At 35.8% G+C, this 22,683-nt stretch overlaps 1 pseudogene; it reads right to left on the bottom strand.

Annotated features, from left to right (window-relative positions):
• Positions 1–7,736: 7,736 nt before the first annotated feature.
• Positions 7,737–7,836, bottom strand: LOC128033228 (small nucleolar RNA R71; annotated as a pseudogene).
• Between the last annotated feature and the right edge of the window lie 14,847 nt (positions 7,837–22,683).

The following is a 22,683-nucleotide window of genomic DNA, read 5'->3' as shown; positions in this document are numbered from 1 at the left end:
AAATCGAATAGCCGAGTCATATGATCAACAATCAAGGAATTCAAATAATCAAATTATCAATAAGCTTATTTCATTACATTTTTATATACCGATCATATATATATCACAACACTCAATTGTATACATCTATCTCATTGGCTAAATATTAAACACCTCAATTTAAAAGCATTTGCACATGCGCATATTTATCAAAACAAATCATAATATACGACCTAATATTCATTCACCTATAAAACATTAGTGAACTTTACCACATAGTCAAAATTACTTTTAATGCTATCATATCATGCGTATATCACCCTAAAACCAAAGCCAATTCTAAACACAATATCCAACCGTAACAATCCCATTCCATTAACTATTTAATGAACATACCAATCTGTAGATTATACACAATTGCACATTAATCTAAGTCAAGCTATCCCATACGACTTAATAGGAATACTTATATAAAACATAAACAAGCATCACTAAATAACCAAATACAATTGTAACCATTTCCAACTTAGGCGCATTTCACAATAGCCACATTAAGCATTTTTGTACACAAATAACAAATTAATGTACACCTAATTCGCATGATAAATAGCATATCTAATTTTTATATAATCAACCAATCAACTGATCATTTATTCGGTCATCCAATTCAACCTATATAGGTCATACCAATATCAAAACAAAATCTCAAGTAGGTACCATTTCATAACTAAATAACATTATTAACCAAACACATTATACTTGCTCAAATGACTGACCAAACTTCTATAAAACGTAGTCATCTTTTGCCATTAATCTCCAAACCCCATGATCGATTTCACAAGCCATCACTTATACATAACTGGGCTTATCAGAACATATACATAATAGCAAAAACACAACCACCAACTAAATCATTACTCTAACCGAATCATATAAGAAAACATATCATACATATATACCTCGAAACATACTTCCCAAAAGAGCTCATATCATGACCTAATGTACATAATAATTAGCACCGCTAACAAGCCATTTCGCATGGCAACTTATATACAATTCAAAATTAACCATAGCCTATACATGCCATATGACATAATAGCAAGCTTTCAAAATACGAAAATGGCGATTGATAGTGTGACGATAATCCTTAACGATCCTCGAGCTCAAGCTAGCTTTATATATCTATAAAACATTGGAAGAATGCACAAAGTAAGCTTTGGAAGCTTAGTCAGCCATAAGCAAATAAATCATTTCAATGATATTTATAATTGAATTCAACTAGATTGAATTTAAATAAATCTCAAACACATATACATTCAACTAACTCGTGTAAATTCATATTACCACATTGAGTACTAAACTTACCTTAATATTTCATGAACATATAAACTTCACACATACTTGAACCATTTAGCTCAAATTCACCTACGGTCTCAATTTAACATTGCCCATTGAACCATTCGAAATTGTTATGGACACTCAAAAATCATATAAAGCTTGTACAATGCCATATCCCGGATATGGTCATATATGTTAACACATATCGATGCCACTGTCCTAAACAGGGTCTTATACAAATCATATACGAAACTAATGTCCCAAACATGGTCTTACAGGTTTTCTCACTTCGATGCCAATGTCCCAGACATGGTCTTACACAAAATCACACCTCAAAAGTCCTAATGCCATGGCATCAGTATCCTATACATTTCCTAAGTTTCATTCAGGGCTTTTGACTTCGCAATTAAATCAATTCATGCATGAAACCAGTCATCCAATGCTCAAATCAATTCAGTAATATGTATATATATCCAAATCAATTTAGAGATATATAAAACATATACATTTGAATTCAAAAACATTTATTTACTCATGAACTTACCTCGTACGGAAAACGAATGGATCTGAATGACTATTCAACAACTTTCGACTTCCCTCAATCTAAATTCGATTTCTCCCTTTCTTGATCTACTTAAATTAAAATTTAACTTATTTAATCCAGAAACACATAAATAGGCATTTTGCACTTTAGCCCCTAATATTTCACATTCTCTCAATTTAGTCCCTATTTTAGAACAACTCAAAATACACAAAATTTAATCATGCTCATGTTAGGCCGAGTTTTCCCTAGGTCCCTAATAGCCCATTACTTCCATTTATTTCACATTTTGACCCCTCAATTTACAAATTTCATAATTTAATCCTTAATAAGCAGTTTTATCAAAAACCACTTAATTAAACATAATAATCTAACATCAAACTCTTATAATCCATCATAAAACTCTTGTATAGGGTTTTATTTATATTTTACCACCTTTTACATATTAAATAAGTTAATCTTGAGTAATTGTTATTAAAATAACTAAATTTTACTTAATTATTAATATTGGACATGAATTTTTGTACATACTTTATATTATTTTACTTTATTATTAATATGTGAAATTATGCTTACTTACATGATTTTTGTACATATTTTATATTATTTCATGTTAATTTATCAATATGTGATTTCTCACTATGTAGGAGGACCATTGAAGATGCGATTAATATGAATGAAACATGGACATGCACAAATCAATTCATGTGGACGGCAAGACCATGCAAACTGTGTCATGAGGTTGATAATTTGACCCAATAAAAGATGTACTAAAAGATGGACATTTTTGCTAAATTGTTGGACTAGGAAATCGTCCAACAAACAAGAATTAAAGCCTAGTTTCCAAACAAATAGATGGCTACCCAAAACCAAGCTTTGGGGTATTTAGTTGAAGTCCTTACAGTTGGAAAATAATAAAAAATAAACCCAACAACTTTGTTGTTGAAATCGTCCACCCTATGGCTAGTAATAGCCTTGGTTTGAATTCAAAATGAGGAGACTAAGTCATCCCCATTTCCATGAATTGTGGTCGGCCATATGTGAGAGAAAAAGAAGGAATTTAAATTCTATTTTTAGCAAATTATACCCCTTACCTTCACCTATAAATACCATACAAATCTCACTTCTCAAATCATCCCTCAAAACTCACCTTTCCTTCATTCTTTCATTCATCATTCTCTCTCATTTCCCTTTTCCTTTCCCTTGCATTGCCACCATCTCCCTTCCCATCCTTTAGCCAACATAAGCTTTGTCAAAAGTTGTAACAACCTATTTTCAGTGAAACTGGATTAGTGGTTTTGAGACCATAAATTTGACATGAAAATATTTATTTTATTATTATTTTAAAGTTTACAGTATGTTAGTAATGTCGTATAAAAATTTCGTTAAGAAATTTTTATCATTTGTGTGTTTAATTTGATAAAAAGAACTAAATTGGATTAGGTGAAAAATTAGAGTTTTATAAGTAAAAAGTGTCAAATTGCTATGAATTTTGAATGTGAGTGGCCTTAAGTGGTAATTAGACCATTAACATTAATAGTGGACATGGATGGACATCTTTTATGTGATTTTTAAGGTTAATGTATAAGGTTAATTTGGTAAATTGAAAAATAAACATAAAATAAAATAGGTACAAGAAAGATATCATCATTCTTTATTCTTCATTACTGAAATTAGGTCTTAAGAAAGCCATAACCAAGTTCAAACATTTGGCCATCTCTCTTCTTGTGCATGTAAGTGCATTTTTGTCCAGTTTTTAATGATTTTTATGTTTTTTAGGTTGTTATAGCTTAGTCTAGCTAGCCCGGGGGCTAATTTGCTAAACTATTAAAAGTGTAGGGTTTTACCATGAATGTATATGTATTGTTTGTGATGCTTGATGGAAGAAAATTAGTGGTTGTTGTTAGTTACACAACTTTTGTTAAGTGATTTTTGATGAATTTGTCAGTTAGGGATTAAACTGGAAAATAGAAAATATTCATGGTGAGATTGTGAAATTAATAAAAATATGAGCTACTAAGGAATTATGTGAAATTCGGTTATAGTTTGTTGGCATTAAATTTTTATGAATTTCATTTTATAAGCTTAAGGACTAAATTATAATGAATTTAAAATTATAGAGGTAAAAGTGTAATTTTTCCAAAATATGATTTTTGGATTGAATTGAATAGAATGATGTCTGAATGAGTTGAATTTGATTATTCAGACCAAGAAAAGGATCATATGGATTTAGATCGGGGAAAGGAAAAAAATGTTAGATTAGTTGATCGTATTTTTTCATTTGCAATCGAGGTAAGTTCGTACATTTAATTAGCATTTTAATATGCTCGATTTAAATGCTATTATGTTGTACTATGATATTACTTCTCTACGGAAATATCCAATGAAGTTTTGACTACTTTCAGATCTCGTTTGAACCTTAGGAATATATAGGATACAAATGACATGCCATTAGGGTTATCGTGTTCCGGGTGCTGGTCTTGAACGTCCTACCGGTGGCTAATTTTGTGACATGTATTGCAGTTACTTGACAGCTTGTGTGAGCAGCACCGTGTAGCTACATTCCGACTAACAACTGGTGTGAGCAGGCCCATTTATGGCTCGAGAGAGAGCATCTAAATGAGAAAAGAGAAAGAAATTATTTCGACCATATGTTAGCATATAGTGCGTGAGATTCCCGCTTATCCAATATTATCCTAGTAGTTCAACGGGTATACAAAGGGAAGAACGACAAATATTTCGATAAGTAATGCTATGAAAACATGAAAAAGGTATGAGTTGGTGATGCTTAAAATATGCCTAGCCATGTTCATGAAATGCTTATACGTTATGTATATAAAAAATATTATGTTATGCAATGAATTTGCTAAGTTATGGAGTTATCACTAACTTGAATGGTTGTTGTTGCTTAGACTTGTGCTATGTTGGATTAGCTCATTAATTGCTTTTAAGCTTATATATTGAAATGGTAAGCTTTATTTATGAATTATGAACTTACTAAGCATTAAATGCTTACTTTGTGTTATTTTCATGATGTTTTTAGATAATCAGAAGCTCGTTCGGGTTGGAAGCTTATCAGAGATCCATCACACTATCAATCGGCTATATCGGTAGATTTTGATGATTTTTAGTCATGGTTATAATGGCATGTATAGGTGTTTTTGTTTGATAAAATCAGCCATTATGTTTTGCTTGTATATATGGTATTTCGAATGATGAAATAGATATCATGTTATCATGTTTGTATGGTAATATTTAATGGTTGTTATTTTGGCATCTAAGTACTTAAATGATGGTAGTTAAATTGATGAATATTAAGGTATGTTATGAGATGCTGGTTTAGTATGGAATTAGATAGTGCATTGAGTTGTTAAATAACTAGTTTTGGTAGTCTTGAATGTTTTTGGCAATTATTCAATTTGTTAAGGTAGATGATAGATGTGGAAAATGGTCATAATGGTATTTGTTGAGTATGAGAAGGGTATGTGAACATTATGGTAAATGTAGTATTTAAGTTGTTCATTTGGTTGATGTTGAGATTGAGGTGTCATTTTGGCATATTGGTTGTATGATTAATTATTATGATGTTCAAGCTTGAATATACATATGTTAGGTGCAATTTGAATGCATGAAAATAGGTACATTTGGTTTGTGCAAGTGGCTAGACTTTGGGTGAGAAAAATGGCTTAGAAATGACCTATTTTTTGTCCATAGAGCCAAAGACACGAGCATGTGTCTCAGCCGTGTGTGACACATGGCCATGCGACACAGCCGTGTGTCCCCTGTAGCTTACAAAGGGTTGCAAGTTAGGTAGTTACACGGCCTAGCACACGGCTTGGCACACGGGCGTGTGAGGCCATTTCGAAGGGTACACGGCCTGGAACATGGGAGTGTGGCTTTGCCGTGTGACCCAAGTCAGAGAGTTACACGGGCACAGACACAAGCTGGGACACGGCCGAGTCTCCCTACTTTGAATGTCAACACAGCCTGAGACACGAGCGTGTGTCTCAACCGTGTGTCCCCTATAGTATGAAATTTTTGAACTTTTTACTGAAAATTCTAAATGTTTTTGGTTTAGTCTTAATTCATGTTTAAAGTGTTTTTAGGGCCTCGAGGGCTCATATAAGGGAATATATGTTTGAGTTTGAATGATTTTGTTATGAATTATGTTATATTTTGAATACGTTGAATATTTGTTCGTTGTGAGATGTAAACTTCCGGTAATGCTCCATAGCCCTATTCTGGCGACAGATACAGGCTAGCGGTGTTACAAAAGCATTCTTTGGTCAGCCACCTTAAAACACTTAGCAAAGAAGTATCAATCAGAATAGAAGAGCGCATCAGTTAGAATAGATCCAAAAGCAGTCTTTCTTCTTGTTATTTATTTTAATTATGTTGCTTTGAGTTTATTTTTTTTGACATTAACTATGGTATTTTAAATCCTAATTTCTAGGATGATTATGTTTAATATGTTCGGGCCTCAGTCGACCATGTTTTTAATTAATATCATGATGCATATCCTTCATATATGATTGGGTACATTTAGATTAGCTGAGTGACCCTAACCAGACGACGGCTAGTAGACACATAATTGAAAAGTGTAATGCTCAATTTAGATCATTAAATCGGACTAAGTTGAGGTTCATAATATCTTTAGTTAGCTCTATTATCTTGCATAGTTTTTAGTATTGTGTGATTAAACTGTTGCAAACGTAAATGTCCTTGTGACCTCGCATAAATGCTAAAAAACCCTTACTCTAATTTGATCAATAAAATGCATATTTAACTAAGAAAAAGATTCAAGAGGACTTAATTTGGTTTCCAAACTCATGAAAGATTGAGCTGGCATGGAAGTATTTTCAAACATTGTGGAGCATGGTTAAGTAAATTGAATTAATTAATATAATTATCCTTTCCCATTTAATGTTGATTTATTTTTGTTGCTAAAGCCATTAATTCATACATTTAGATAATTTGCAATTATATTAAAATTGCATTAGGGATCAATCTTTGTATCTAGTTAATTTCACTTGGTCTAAACATCGCCATTCAAATTATTGTGTTTTTATACCAAATTGTAAATTTATAATTTTAGAAATGATTGATTAACATACATAGTCCCTGTTGAGATGATAACTCATTTTTACTTACTTATTACTTGAACGACTGTGTACACTTGCACAAACCACATTACAAGTTTTTGGCACCGTTGTCGGGGACTATTGCCTTAATCATTCTTTGTGAAATTATTTTTGCATTTTGGCTTTTATTTAGTTTCTAACTTTACTAATTTATTCTTTATTTGTGATTTATTTATCAGTTGTTTATGAGCATAGATCGAATCATCAATCTATTACCTATAGACCCTAAAATTGAGCAGACATTTAGACAAAGAAGACGCGAGAGATTAGCTCAAAGAAAAACCAAGATGGACCTTGGAAATCAAAATGATGGACAAGGTAATGGAGTCAATCATGTGCACAACCCAATCCTTATTGCTGATGATAAGGATCGTGCCATAAGTCAATACGCTGTGTCACTCTTCATTGAATTAAATACAGGAATCAGGAGGCCAAATATCCACACACCACAATTTGAATTCAAACCAGTGATGTTTCAAATGCTTTAAACAGTGGGCCAGTTCAGTGGTATGCCCACGGAAGATCCACATTTTCAACTTTGATTATTTGTGCAGGTGAGTGATTCGTTTAAGATAATTGGTGTGACTGAAGATGAATTAGGGTTGAAGCTCTTTTCATACTCGTTGCGAGATTGAGCACAAGCATGGCTGAAATCATTACCACCAAGTTAATTATCAACATTGCAAGAATTAGCAGAAAGATTTTTGGTAAAGTATTTTCCCCCGAGCAAGAACACAAAGTTGCGAAATGAGATAAATATTTTCCAATAATTGGATGGCGAGTCCTTATACGAGGCATGTGAAAGATTCAAAGAATTGTTTTGTAAATGTAACACTCCAAACCTAGCCCAGACGTTATGGCCGAATCTGAAAATGTTACAAAGAAGGGTTTTGAAACAATACTTTCATGTTAAAACTTTTAGTATTAATTGTTCTAAAAGAGTCCGCATTTTTTGAAAAACTTCTTATTAGTCTATTAAATGAAACCGTCATTAATTACCCTTTAAGTAATACGTAAATTTGCAGCGGAAGTTTATAAGTTGTTTTAGATGAAAATTGAGCTTGATTTTAGAAAATATTTGTTTATGAAAAACCATTGTTTTTGTAAATTGTTTTGTTAAAAGTTGTAGAATAATAACCTAAACCACTTCAAAATCCCGAAATTAAAACGAACAATCCAAAGAGTCCCAAAAATTACAAACTCTCAAAATAGTCTAGAATTTAAATAAAACTGTTCATTAAACCAGTTCGTGAATAGTGGTCACTGCTGAGACTCCGTGTGTAAGAACAAACAGAGGTGAGTTTTGATAAACTCAGTGTGTAACTCAACGGAACAAACATGCATATATACTTAGATTTTTCGTATACAGAACAGATACAAATACAGACTTAAGTCCTTAACGGAATCAGATCAACAGAGTCATACAGATATGCAAAGTCCTACCTCCATCCTCTACAAACCATCTCTGTAAATCCCAACACACCACGTGGGGTATAAAACACCTACCCAGCCCTACACACCACATAGTGCATTTATGACATTTATCAAAATAATTTGCAACTGTGCTACCAGAATAATGGTAAAATATCGCCTTTACAGAATGCTTCCTCCAATAAACAGATCCCACCCCACATACAGATACAAAATACAGATATATAGATATAACATAGTTAACATGTCCCGCATGCTTATGTATAGCTAACATACATGCTATTATGCACTAGTCAGATCATACATATCAATTTCTAAATGCGCAACTCAGTCTATCAGAATAGCAGTATCATGCATTAGGGTTTGTTTTTGCCCTTACCAAACCTACGGAAAGCCCACAGTCGATCGGAACGCCTAAATTGGCCTTGCTCGCTGGTTCACACGGCCTGGCCCACATCCCACATACCCGTGTGGGCCCACAGGCTCGTGTGGCCCATAAACCAAATTTGACCTAGCCCATGTGACCCACACAGCCACACACTGGCCCATCACACGGCCGTGTCTCGCACACAGCCAGGCACAAGCCCGTGTGGTGTCGAAAGACCACTTGTTCAGCTTTCGCCGAACCTCGTTTTCTCGTGGTTTCATTACACATCTATTTTGTTTTTTACGCTACAGCAATCCTGAGACCTCTGAAACTAAAAATAGTACCCCAAACACTGATTTAGCAAACAATTTGTAAATCTAATGCAATTTAACCAAATACATATACAGACTTACTGCTAACAAATACGACCACAACCCCGAATCAGATCATTGGAGTTAAATTCACTGTTCACAACCTTCTCCTACACAACAATAATCGCAGAAAATCAATCTCCCCATACACACCATTGCTCAAAACAGAAAGAATGAAACAGTCTTACAGAAGTAGAAAACTACAACCAATGAAACCTCACTTACCTAACTGTGCAAGGAGCATTGAAAATTATGAAAGCAACAATAGGAATCTACGGATTATGAAAAAAATTGAAGGAAAATGAAAGGGAATAAAAGTTATAGAGAGGGGAAAAATGGGAACATCAGAAAGGTTTCCAAGAGAGAGAGAGAAGAAAAAAAATTTTAATTACACAAAATCCTCACTCCTCCACTTACCACTAACAACCTTATCCTACCAAATCCAACACACGAACAACATCCAACTACCGCAAACTCCCAACTCCATCGAACCTCCATCAGATAACTGAAATAAAAATTAACATCCATGATCACACGGGGATTCAAACATGAAACCTTCAGCAAGCTAACAACTTACCACTGAAACAAACAGGCTCATTTTGATGTGAGCTTACCAAAAAAATATAACATAAGCCCACCTAAGAGAGATAAGAGTAGGATAAAAAATAACATAATTTTCTAGAAAGTGAGACTTGAACCCAAGACCTCAAACACACAGTCAGAACACTTAACCACTGAAGCATATACATAATTGTGTGACAGGATTTACATAAACAAAAATAAATTAGTAAAGGCGTTACAACTCTACCCCTTAAAAGAAATTTCAGCCTCAAAATTGGCCTGATCCGAACAAATGAGGGTACTATTGATGCATCGAATCCTCAGGTTCCCACGTGGCTTCCTCAATGCCCTAATTCTGCCACATATCCTTAACTAACAGAATGGACTTCCTCCTCAAAATCTTTACGTCTCGATCCAAAATCTAAACTAGCTCCTCCTTAAATGTCAAATCTGATCTAACCTCGATGTCTTGAACAAAAACAATGTGAGATGGGTCAGACCGATACTGCTTCGACATAGAGACATTAAATACGTCATGGATACGGTCTAACTCTAGAGGTAGCTCTAATTGATAAGCAATCAGTCCCACACGCTTCAAAATTCGATACAGCCCAATGAACCTAGGCCTCAACTTGCCCTTACGTCCAAACCTAAGAACTTTCTTCCACGTATATACCTTAAGAAAAATGAAATCACCTATAGAGTACTCGGTATCTCTCCTTTTCAGATCCACATAGGACTTTTGTCTATCAGAGGTTGCCTTAAGGCGATCCTTAATTAATATGACCTTATCATTAGTCTTGGAAACCAAATCAGGACCCAAAACCCGTCGTTCACCCAAGTCAGTCCAACACAGCAGTGCACGACACTCACGACCATACAGAGCCATGTAAGGTGCCATCTGGATGCTAGATTGGAAACTATTGTTGTAGGCAAACTCAGCTAAACATAGAAAATCCTCACAACTCCCTCAGAAATCAATAACACAACTCCGAGGCATATCCTCTGGTATCTAAATCACCCTCTCAGATTGACCATTGGTCTGAGGATAGAACGCAGTACTGAAGTCCAATCTAGAAACCCAGAACTTCATGGAGTTTCTTCCAGAATCGAGAAGTAAAGCGAGGATCTCTATAAAAAATTATCAAAACCAGAACCCCGTGAAGTCTTACAATCTCAAAAATGTAGAGCTTCACCAACTTCTGCAGTGAATAATTCGTCTAAATCAGAATAAAATAGGTGGACTTGGTCAACCGATCCACGATGACCCAAACAAAATCCTTCTTAGTAGGTGTTAAAGGCAACCCACTAGCAAAGTCCATAGTCACATGTTCTCATTTCCATAAGGGAATCTTAATGGGTTAGAGCAAACACAAAGGCAACTAGTGCTAAAGCCTTAAATTTCTAGCACGTCAAACAACGAGAAACAAAATCTATTACCTCATGCTTCAAATCCGGCCACCAGTATAGTTCACAGAGATCCCGATACATCTTATTACCACCAAGATGCATAGCATAAATGCTACTATGCGCTTCCCTCATAATAGACTATCTCAAATAAAAATCATTTGGTACACAAACCCGTCCTCGAAAAGACAGAGCCCCATCATTATTCAGCCCAAAATCAGACATAATGCCACTCTCCACCTAAATAAAAACGCAGAACCAGAGAATCATCCCCCAACTATTTATCCTGAATCTGATCAATCCAAATTAGCCTAACTTGCAACTCAGCTAACAAACTCCCATCATTAAACAAACTAAGATGAGTAAACATCTCCCTCAGATTAGACATTGCTCTATGACTGAGAGCACCGACCACCACATTGGTCTTATCGAGATGATACTCTATCGTACAGTCATAGTCCTTAAGTAACTTGATCCATTTACGCTACCTAAGATTTAACTCCTTTTGAGTAAGGAGGTAAGGCTCTGTGATTGGTGTAGATGATACACTTCTCACCATACAGATAATGTCTCTAAATCTTTATGGCAAAAATCACAGCTGCCAACTTGAGATCATACGTCGGATAATTCCTCTCGTGTGACTTAAGCTATCGAGATGCATAAGCCACAACCTTACCATCTTACATCAATACACATCCCAAACCAACGTGTAATGCATCACTGTAAACCACAAAATCTTTACCAGATTTAGGCTGTGTCAAAACATAAGCCTAAGTTAGAACAGACTTGAGCTTCTCAAATCTTGATTGTTGCACATCAGTCCAGACAAAAGGAATATTCTTACGTAGAAGCTTAGTCAGAAGAGCTACAATCAACGAGAACCCCTCAATAAACAGTCGATAATAACCCGCAAGACCCAAAAAATTACGGATCTCTAATCGAGTACAAAATTAATCATTCTAGGATCAACTCGGATCCTCTCAACAAAACCCACATGCCCCAGAAAATTTACTTCTCGCAACCAGAATTCACACTTGCTCAACTTAGCGTAGAGTTGTTCCTCACACAGTATCTGAAGCACTACTCTAACAGGTTCATCCTCTATCTTAGAGTACACCAGAATATCATCGATAAAGACTGTGATGAACTGATCCAAATACGGTTGGAAAACCCGATTCATCATATCCATGAATGCTGCCGGAGCACTCATCAAACCAAAGGGCATGAAAAACAACTCGTAGTGCCCATAATAAGTCCTGAAAGCCGTCTTAAAAATATCAGCTTTCTTAACCCTAAGTGGATGATACCTAGAGTGGAGGCCAATCTTAGAGAATACTGAAGCCCCACGAAACTGATCAAACAAATTGTCATCCTCGAAAGTGGGTACTTATTCTTTACTGTCAACTTATTCAACTATAATCGACACGCATCCTCATGGTACCGTCTTTTTTCTTTACAGACAAAACCAGAGCCCCCTACAAAGACACATTAGGACGAATAAATCCATGATCCAAAAAGCTCCTGAAGCTGAGCCTTTAGCATTGTAAGGTCTTGCGGTGCCATTCTCTATGGAGCGATGGACACCGGATCTGTACCTAATAAAAGCTCAATACCAAACTCAACTTCCCGATTCGGAGGTAAACCTGGTAACCCATCAGGAAATACATCTGAAAAGTCCCTCACTATTATGCTGTTTCCGACAGAAGAGTCCCTAAAAATTGAAACACTTACAAAGGCCAAATATGCTTCAAACCCTTCCCGAACCAGTTTTTTGGCCACAAAAGCAGAGATTACGTTAGACAAGTAATCCCGATGCTCGTCAATCAGAATAATTTCCACATCATCCTTGGTTCTTAAAACGACCCTCTTAGTCGCGTAATCCAAACTGACTCAGTGCTCTACTAGCAGGTCCCCAAGATTAAATCAAATCCCCAAACGGTAGCTCCATCAAATTTGCCAGAGACACAACCCCTTGAACTTCTAGTGGTACATTCCTATATATTCTATTAACCCAAATAGATTGACCTAATAGACTCAGTACAAAAGTTTCACCAGAAGTACTCTCAACAGTAATCCCTAATTTTCCAGAAATAGTACTAGCTACATACGAATGTGTTCACCCTATGTTTATCAAAGCAGTATAAGGGGCATCAAAAATAAAAAAACTTACCCAAATCACATCAGGGGCGTTTCTGTCCTCTCGGTGTCGAGTTGCATAAACCAGTGTAGGCTACCTCACCTCAGTCTGATTAGCACCTTTACCTGGTGCTTTCTGACCTCTGCCTAAACCATTACCACCCTTGGTCGGACCACGGCCCCTAGACAGCTGCTGTACTACCTTCTGAAGTTTAACAAAACCTTAACCTAGAGCTTGCATCTAATCAGAATGCTGCAGACATCTCTAATCCAATGATCCATCGACCCACAATACAAACATGCCCCTAATCTCCTCCAACACTGGCCTAGATGGCGCCTATAGTAATCACTACATGGCTAAACCCTAGTAGGAGCAATTAAAACCCCCACTCTAATAGGCCCATCAGGTTTGGCCCGTTTCTTAGGCCTCTAAATAGAACTAGAAGGCTCTAATTCCCTCATATTCTTGCCTCTCTCACGATCCCTGTTTTGGCGCTCAAAGCGCTGAACTTCCTCGGTGATCTTTGCCTTGTCCACCAGAACAATGAACGCTCGCTCCCTATGCAGATCAATTAGAACCCTCAAACTATCTCTTAAACCATCCTGAAAATGAACACACTTTTCATACTCAAATGCCACCATGCCTCGTGCATAGCGGCTCAGTCTAAAAAATTTTGCCTCATACTCGACCACAGTCCTATCACCTTGCGTGAGATTCATGAACTCACACCTATGAGCATCTACATAGCTCTCAGCCACATACTTCCCTTGGAAGGCGATCTTGAAGTAATCCCAATTAAGGCAATCTGGTTGAGTACCCTCCTCAACTGATAACCACCACTGATATGCCTCGTTGCGTAGCAAAGAAACTACACCCTTTAGTTTCTGCTTAGCAGTGCAGTTCATATCGTTCATTATCCTCTTGATGGCCTCCATCCAATATTCGGCCACGATAGGGGCGACTCTAGTGACGCCCCTAAACAGTTCAACTCCATTGGACCATATTCGTTCAGTTATTGACCCATGACCACTAGTCCAGAATAGGGTCCAGCGACCCTCTCCAAGACTCTTAGCACGGCTTGGGACAGTGCATCGTCCCCAGCCGAGTGGGTTTGAGACCAAGTTTCAGTAACAGGTGAAACTAGAGTCTCGCTCGTATCTAAATTTGGCATACTGCCCAGTGAGGAAGACTCAGCTCAAGTCCCCCCACGGCACCCACCACTCTCACGAGTACCACGATCACGCGTTCTATGAGCGCTCATTCTAATTTTAGTTTTATCTACATTATAAAATTTTACGCATCAGTTTTATGCTTCAAATTTTTATCACAAGTTCAGAAATCTTTCAAAAGTCTCAGTTTCTAACTATTTTAGTATAGTTTCAGACAACTAAGAGTTTTCTAACTACAGTATTTTTAAGTTTAGAAGTACTTAGAGGATCAGCGCCAGAGACTCAGTGTAGCGGTGTACCACATACTTACTTAAAGAAACAAACTTGTTTGAAAACTATTTGTTTTACAATTCAATTTTGAACGCAAAATTCACAGCCGAAATTTTGTTAACTGGCTCTGTTACCACTAAATGTAACACCCCAAACCTGGCCTAGACGTTATGGTCGAATCTAAAAATCTTACAAAGAAGGGTTTTGAAACAATACTTTCATCTTAAAACTTTTCATATTAATTGTTCTAAAAGAGTCCACATTTTCGAAAAAAATTCTTATTATTCTCTTAAATAAAATCGTCATTAATTGCCCTTTGAGTAATACGTAAATTTCCAGCTGAAGTTTATAAGTCGTTTTAGATGAAGAACGAGTTTGATTTCAAAAAAAAATTTGTTTGTGAAAACCTTTATTTTCGTAAATCATTTTATTAAAAGTTGTACAATAATAACCTAAACCGCTTCAAAATATCGAAATTAAAACCAACGGTCTAAAGAGTCCCAAAAATTACAAACTCTAAAAATGGTCCAGAATTTAAATAAAACTGATAATTAAACCAGTTGTGAACTTGTGGTCACCGCTGAGACTCCGTCGCGCTAGCCCGCATATGTCTGAAGATTACCTGAACAGAACAGACAAACAGAGGTGAGTTTTCATAAACTTTTTGTGTAACTCAAAGGAACAAACATGCATACATACTTAGATTTTTCGTATATAGAACAGATACAGATACAAACGTAAGTCCTGAATAGAATTAGATCAACAGAGTCATACATATATACAAATTCCTACCTCTATCCTCTACACACCATCTTCTTCCATCCTAACACACCACATGGGGTATACAACACCCACCCAGCCCTACACACCACATAGTGCCTTTACGACACTTATCAGAATAATTTGCAACTGTGCTGCCAGAATAACGGTGAAATATAGCCTTTACAGAATACTTCCTCCAATAAACAGATCCCACCCCATATACAAATACAGAATACAAATATACAGATATAATAGAGTTAACATGTCCCGCATGCTCATATACAGATAACATACATGCTATTACACACCAGTCAGACCATACCTATCTATTTATAAATGCTCAACTCAGTTTATTATAATAGCAGATATCATGTATTAGGGTTTGTTTTTTCCCTTACCGACCCTACGAAAGGCCCATGGTTTCTTAAAACGACATATGTGACCCTAGGGAAAATTTTACAATTTTGGGCCCACATGCCCGTGTGGCCCACACGCTCAAATTGGCCTTGCTCGTATGGCCCACGTGGCCTGGCCCATGTCCCACACGCCTGTGTGGGCCCACATGACCAATTCTACCTAGCTCGTGTGACCTATATGGCCACACACTCGTCTGTCACACGACCGTGTCTCGCACATGGCCGGGCACACGCCCGTGTGGTGTCGATAGACCATTTTTTGGCTTTTGTGAAACCTCATTTTCTCATTTTTTATTACACATCTGGTTCGTTTTTGACGCTACAGCAATCTCAAGACCTCTAAAATCTAAAAGTAGTACCCCAAACACTGATTTAGCAAACAATTTGTGAATCTAATGCAATTTAACCAAATACATATACAGACTTACATACTTTTCACATGTTTTAAAAAAATAGAGAAGAAAAAGAATGAAAGAACAAAGGTAATTTTGTTCAAAAGAATAAAAAGGAAAGAAAATTTTCCCAAATTCTTAAAATTAATGGTTGAGCATGAGCTCAAAATAAGTTTGGGGGTGTTCCAAAAACCTAATTGTACAAAATTGTGACGCAAAAGGATCCAAGACAAAGTTAGGGTTGAGATGATTGAACCTAAAAATTCACTTCTATTTATCCCTACCTTTAGCATAGCCTCATTTCAACTTAATAAAAGACCTATTTATTTGATGATTATATTGACTACATTAGTGGAGAGGAATTGCTAAGTTCAACATATGAATACCACTAATTAAACCTTGTGATTGCTCTGTTTAGTTAATAAGGAAAGCATATTGATTGGTAAATATTATATATGATTTAGAAATGCATACATACTATGACTCATGTTGACATTATGATATACTTAGTATAAAGTTTGGAATAATATTTTCATTTGAACTACTTATTACTAAAAAGTATTTTTGAGCATGATTTTGTTGATGCATGATTCTGGGCAAAGATTGATGCTGCTTTATCATTTTGCAGAAATTGCCTTAGCAAAAAGTTGTGTTGTGCATGAACATTACTCGGGACGAGTAATGGTTTAATTTTGGGGGTGTGTAAACTCAAAATTATATAGGGTTTTTTATATATTATTATCACATTTTTTACTTAATAAATGTGTTAATCTTGAGTAATTGTTATTACAATAAATGAATTTGTAACATCCCAAATTTTGGGCCTAGAAAAAATAGGTTTTAAACAAGGGAACAGTTAGGAGACTGCACATAAATATTTAGTTGTGCAAGGAAGTGACACTGATTACTTGTTTGCTTTAATGGCTAAGTGTTTTGGGTGTGTTTGGGAGTGTTTGAGAAGCCTCAAGTCTTGGCTTTTGCAGAATTTTTTAGTTTTTCCCTTAAATGAATTTGGACACTGGCATATAGGCCTTATAAATGATAGTGTTTGCTTTATGACACAAGAGATCTTGTGGTCTGGTGACAAGGTGGCGTGTTGTGTAACTATGAGGTTTGAGGTTCAATCTTGGGTTGTGCAATGGAGTATTTATTTTGCTTCTTGAGCTGGGTAGGTGGTGGAGTTGGACTGGGATACTGCTTAAAGGAGATTGAACTGGTCATGGAGGGAGTTAAAGAGGATTTGATGGAGAAAATCAAGGATGGGATAAGGGGAGATATTTTAGGAGAGAATTGAGGAATTTGAGTAGAGGGGGAAGTGTATGCCGTTTGGGGTAATTGAAGTTATAGGAATTCGGCTAGGGGGAATAGTTGGGCATTTTCAGCTTTTGGAAGAACTCCTTAGGGTAGCTCTGCGGAATTTGGTCTAAAAATACTCGATTTTGGGTTAGTTTTCGTGTTGTCCTTTTTGTTTTTGTTGCCTACTTTTGCCGGGTTTTTGGGAAGTACCTCTCAGGTTTGTCCTATTCTGCTTTTTCTTTCCTCTTTCCCCTCTCTTCTTTGCCAAATCCTTCATTCCCTATCTTTTCCTTCTCTTTCTTTCCCTCTTCTTCTCTTTATTGTTGACTGAATATTGGAGTTCCTCCCCTATTGATAGCTTTTCCCTATTCTTTCTCTTGTTGTTGAATTCTCTCTTCTCATCTCTTCTCCTCTCTTTTCATCTTCTCCTCTCCATTCTAGTGCTACAAGAGTTGTTGGATACCGATAAGTGCTATGCTCTTCACTCTGTTCTTTTCTTTCTCTTTTCATAGAACCAAATATTTTCCTTTGTAAATTTTGATTATCGACTACAGATACTTTTCTCTCGATGTGCTGCTTGATGCGGTATAATGTTTTCCTCGAGGAGCGATGTAGTGTAAGCGTTCTAAAGTCGTCAAAATCACTCTCTCATCCCTCGATCAAGGTAGGTAGGCTAGTATTCTTATGTGAAGGCCGAGTGTTCTTGGTTCTGTATTTGATCATGTGTGGATTTCAACCACATGAATAAGCAATACTATTTAATGAGTTGTTGTATTGTAGATATCTGTCAGCAAGATTGAAGTTAGTCGACATCGATTGTAAAAGTGGGCTAAGCCAGTTTTGTTAGTCGAGGCAAGTATTAGTTTAGTTTTGATCAAGGATGTAATAGAAGGAGATCAGCCTTCTTGTTTAGCATCTAACAGAAACCATGTTTGAATGCAGATTTTGGGGTGTTCGCAGACCTTAGTGCGATTTCACAAGCAGGTGTGTAATCACACCCTCTCTCAACTACAAATTGGTAAAAGCCGAAAAGTCAAAAAAGACGGCATTGGGAATATATGAGCGTGTAAACGCTCCTGTGGTAAACCAAAGCCACGAAACATGTTGTTGGACTGTAGAGCCCTCTATGAGCGTTTTCATGGGCTTAAGTCGAAATGGGCCACAAATGACCGAAATACCCTCGAAGGGTAAAATGACCAAAATACCCTTAAAGAGTAAAATGACCAAAATACCCTCAAAAGGTAAAATGACCGAAATAGCTTCGAAGGGTAAAATGACCAAAATACCCTCGAAGGGTAAAATGATTAAAATACCGCCAATGGGTAAAATAACCAAAATACCCCCGAAGGGTAAAATGATCAAAATACCCCTATAGGGTAAAATAACTGTTATACCCTTATGAGTTGAAATATGTGTATGACCAATTTGCTCTATGATATATATATACATGACTATTACTGAATATGACATACTACATACACGTAGGATATATGACATGACATACTGCATGGGGTTGGGATTCTGATATAGGTGAAGTATACTGTACTAGTGGCTTTGCCACATATATCATACTAGCGACTTTCTTTGACATCACATCTTGGCGACTTTGCTACGTTATTATTCTTTGGCGACTTTATTGCGATATTGGTGTGTTGGTGGGTGAGTCAATTTTATCCTCACATGGTGTGTTGGTGGTACGGAGTGGTGTGTTGGGATGGGTTGCATCACTGCATTGTACTCTGATTACTGTATTGGGCTAGGGCCTACACTATTACTGTAATGGGCTAAGGCCCACACTATATTGATATTGTATAGGGCTCAGGCCCAGACTGATTCTGCATGCTGCATAGTGATTGTTTAGAAGGGGATTACACATTGAGTTTCGTAAACTCACCCTTTCCTTTAACTGTGCAGGTAATCCTCAGCCTTAGGCAATTCGGTGCTGCGAGGGACTCAGAGATGGCCACACAATCACTGCAGTTCACATTAGCCTTTATTTTTAATTTAATAATAAGTTGGGTTTTGTTTTTGTAATAAGGCCTTTAATTTGGTTTAAATTTTTAATCGGGCTATTGCTTTATATTTTAAACTGCTAGTTAGATAAAAACGAGTTTTCAAAGTAATTACTATTTTCAAAGACACGAACTTTAATCGTTAGATTTAACAAATGCTTCCTCGTTTTAAATCAACTTAAAATAATATTAGCAGTTAATAAGGAAAACATTTGGTCAATTGTACAGTTAAACTTTAATAAAGAGGTTTCCAAACTTAAGAAACGAGTTTTACCGACGAGTTTAATTTTCGCTAAACACCTCAATGTGACACCACCAGATTCGGTCATAACTCCTAGGCCGGGTTTGGGGTGTTACAGAATTTTACTTAATTATTAATATTGGACATGAATTTATAAAGTATGTGAAATTATGCTTAATTACATGATTTTTGTATATATTTTACATTATTTCATGTTAACTATTAATATGTGATTTTTCACTATGTAGGAGGACCATTAAAGATGTGATCAATATGAATGAAACATGGACATGCACAAATCAATTCATGTGGACGGTAAGACCATGCAAACTGGGTCATGAGGTTCATAATTTTACCTAGTAAAAGATGTGCTAAAAGGTGGACATGTCTACTAAATTATTGGAGTAGGAAACCATCCAATAACCGAGAATTAAATCCCAATTTCTACACAAATAGATGGCTGACCAAAAGTAAGATTTGGGGTATTTAATTTATGGTCCTTACAGTTTGAAAATAATCAGAAATCAACCCAACAACTTTGCTGTTGAAACCATCCACCCTATGGCTATTAATAGCTTTGGCTTGAATTCAAAATTAGGAGACTAAGTTATCCCCTTTTCCATGAATTTTAGTTGGCCATATGTGAGAGAAAAGGAAGGAATTTAAATTCCATCTTTAGCAAACTCTACCCCTTACCTTAACATATAAATACCATACAAATCCCACTTCTGAAATCATCACTCATCCCTCAACACTCATCTCTTATTCATTCTCTCATTCATCATTCTTTGTCATTTTCCTTTTCCTTTCCCTTGCATATCGACCATCTCCCTTCCCATCCTTTAGCCACCATAAGCTTTGCCAAAAGCATTCTTTGGTTGGCCACCCTGAAACCCTTAGCAAAGAAGCATTGATCAGAACAAAGGAGTGTATAAATCAGAATAGATCAGAAAGGCAGTTGAATTGAATAGAGCTCACTCTTTCCTCTTGTTATTTATTTTAACTATGTTTGCTTTGAGTTTATTGTTTTTGACATCAATTATGGTATTTTAAATCCTATTTGCTAGGATGATTATGTTAATTCAATAAGTTTATTTTATTAATATTTAAAATGTTTAAGACTCAGTTGATCATGTTTTCAATTAATATCATGATGCATTTCAATCATACATGATTGGGTGCATTCAGATTAGTTAAGCGATCCTAACCAGGCGATGGCTAGTAGACACATAATTGAAAAGTGCAATGCTCAATTTAGATTATTAAACCCGACTAAGTTGAGGTTCATAATAACTTTAGTTACCTCTATTATCTTGCATAGTTTTTAGGTTTATGTGATTAAACTGTTGCAAACGTAAATGTCCTCGTGACCTCGCATAAATGCTAAGAGACCCTTAGTCTAATATGGTCAGTTAAATGCATATTTCACTAAGTAAAATATTCGAGAGGACTTAATTTGGTTTCCAAAATCATGAAAGATCAAGTTGCCATGGAAGTATTTTCAAACATTTTTAAGTATGATAAAGTAAATTGAATTGATTAATATAGTTACCCTAGCCTAGTTAATGTTGATTGTTTTTGTTGCTAAAGCCATTCATTCATATAGTTAGATAATTTGCATTTAGATTAAAATCTTTGCATCTAGTTAATTTCACTTAGTCTAAACATCACCTTTCAAATTATTGTATTTTTATACCAATTTGTGAATTTATAATTTTACAAATAATAGATTAACAGATATAGTCCCTATATGTTTAATCATTTTTACTTGAACGAGTAACTCATTTTTACTTACGTATTCCTTGAACGACTGTGTACACTAGCACAAACCACGTTACAAGGACATGCTCAAACAATCACATTTCGCTATTCATCACTTTAATATGTTTAATCATGCTTGAATCAACAAATATATCACATAAGCCTTACAACACATGGCATGAGAACTAGATTTACACATACATCATTATTTTAATAATCACATCATATCACATATCTGAATTTCACAAAATGTATTTCGGATAGAGTCACTTACTTGGGTTCTTTGTAATGAGTTTTTCAAATCCTCTTTGATTATTTAAAGTGCTTACAATTGGTCATAATTAATTTATTAACAAATAAAAAATAACTATATCACCAACAATAAGTAGAATCGATCCCACACCTTTTATTGTACATCTAATTTTCCACAATCCTTATTAACGATTTTGCTTTGATCTAACTCAAAAGACGTATCTAACAAATGAGTAATGTTTATTGATTAGGATCCATTTGAAAATAATTTATCACAAATAGATCTATTACTAATAGCCTCACCAACACTTACCCTTCGGTTTTGGACTCTCAAAAATATGATTTCCAATGCAAACTTAGGCGTCTCCCATATGATTAACGTTTTGTCCTCCAAGATTAAAAGGAATAATATTAATATGATAATAAATAAATAATAATATATAATTGTCTCTATGACCAGTATACCAATCGGCCAAGGGATGAAATAACCAAGAGGATAAGTTTACGATTAAAATAACCCACACTTACAACTTGATTAAATCGAGAGAGACAATGAATCGAAAGAGGAATGAAATCGGAGAGTTGAGCGATCTAAAAGAATCATCAGAGCAAAGAGAGAGTGTAAGTTTAGTCAATATGAGGAACGACAAAGAAAATAGAGGAGGAAGAAAAGGGAAGAAATTCAGTCACTGACGGTGGCGATGGTTCGACGACGGTACGGCGTCGGCCCGATGATGATGGAGTGGTGGTTCGGTGATGAGTGAAGGAAAGAAACTAGAGGGGTTCGACGCAAAAGGAGGGAGTAAGAAAATAAAAATGGAGGAGAGAAACCCACGGTG

The sequence above is a fragment of the Gossypium raimondii genome, chromosome 1 (assembly GCF_025698545.1).
Source record: "Gossypium raimondii isolate GPD5lz chromosome 1, ASM2569854v1, whole genome shotgun sequence".
Lineage (NCBI taxonomy): Eukaryota > Viridiplantae > Streptophyta > Magnoliopsida > Malvales > Malvaceae > Gossypium > Gossypium raimondii.
This window is presented reverse-complemented; position numbering and strand designations above follow the sequence as displayed.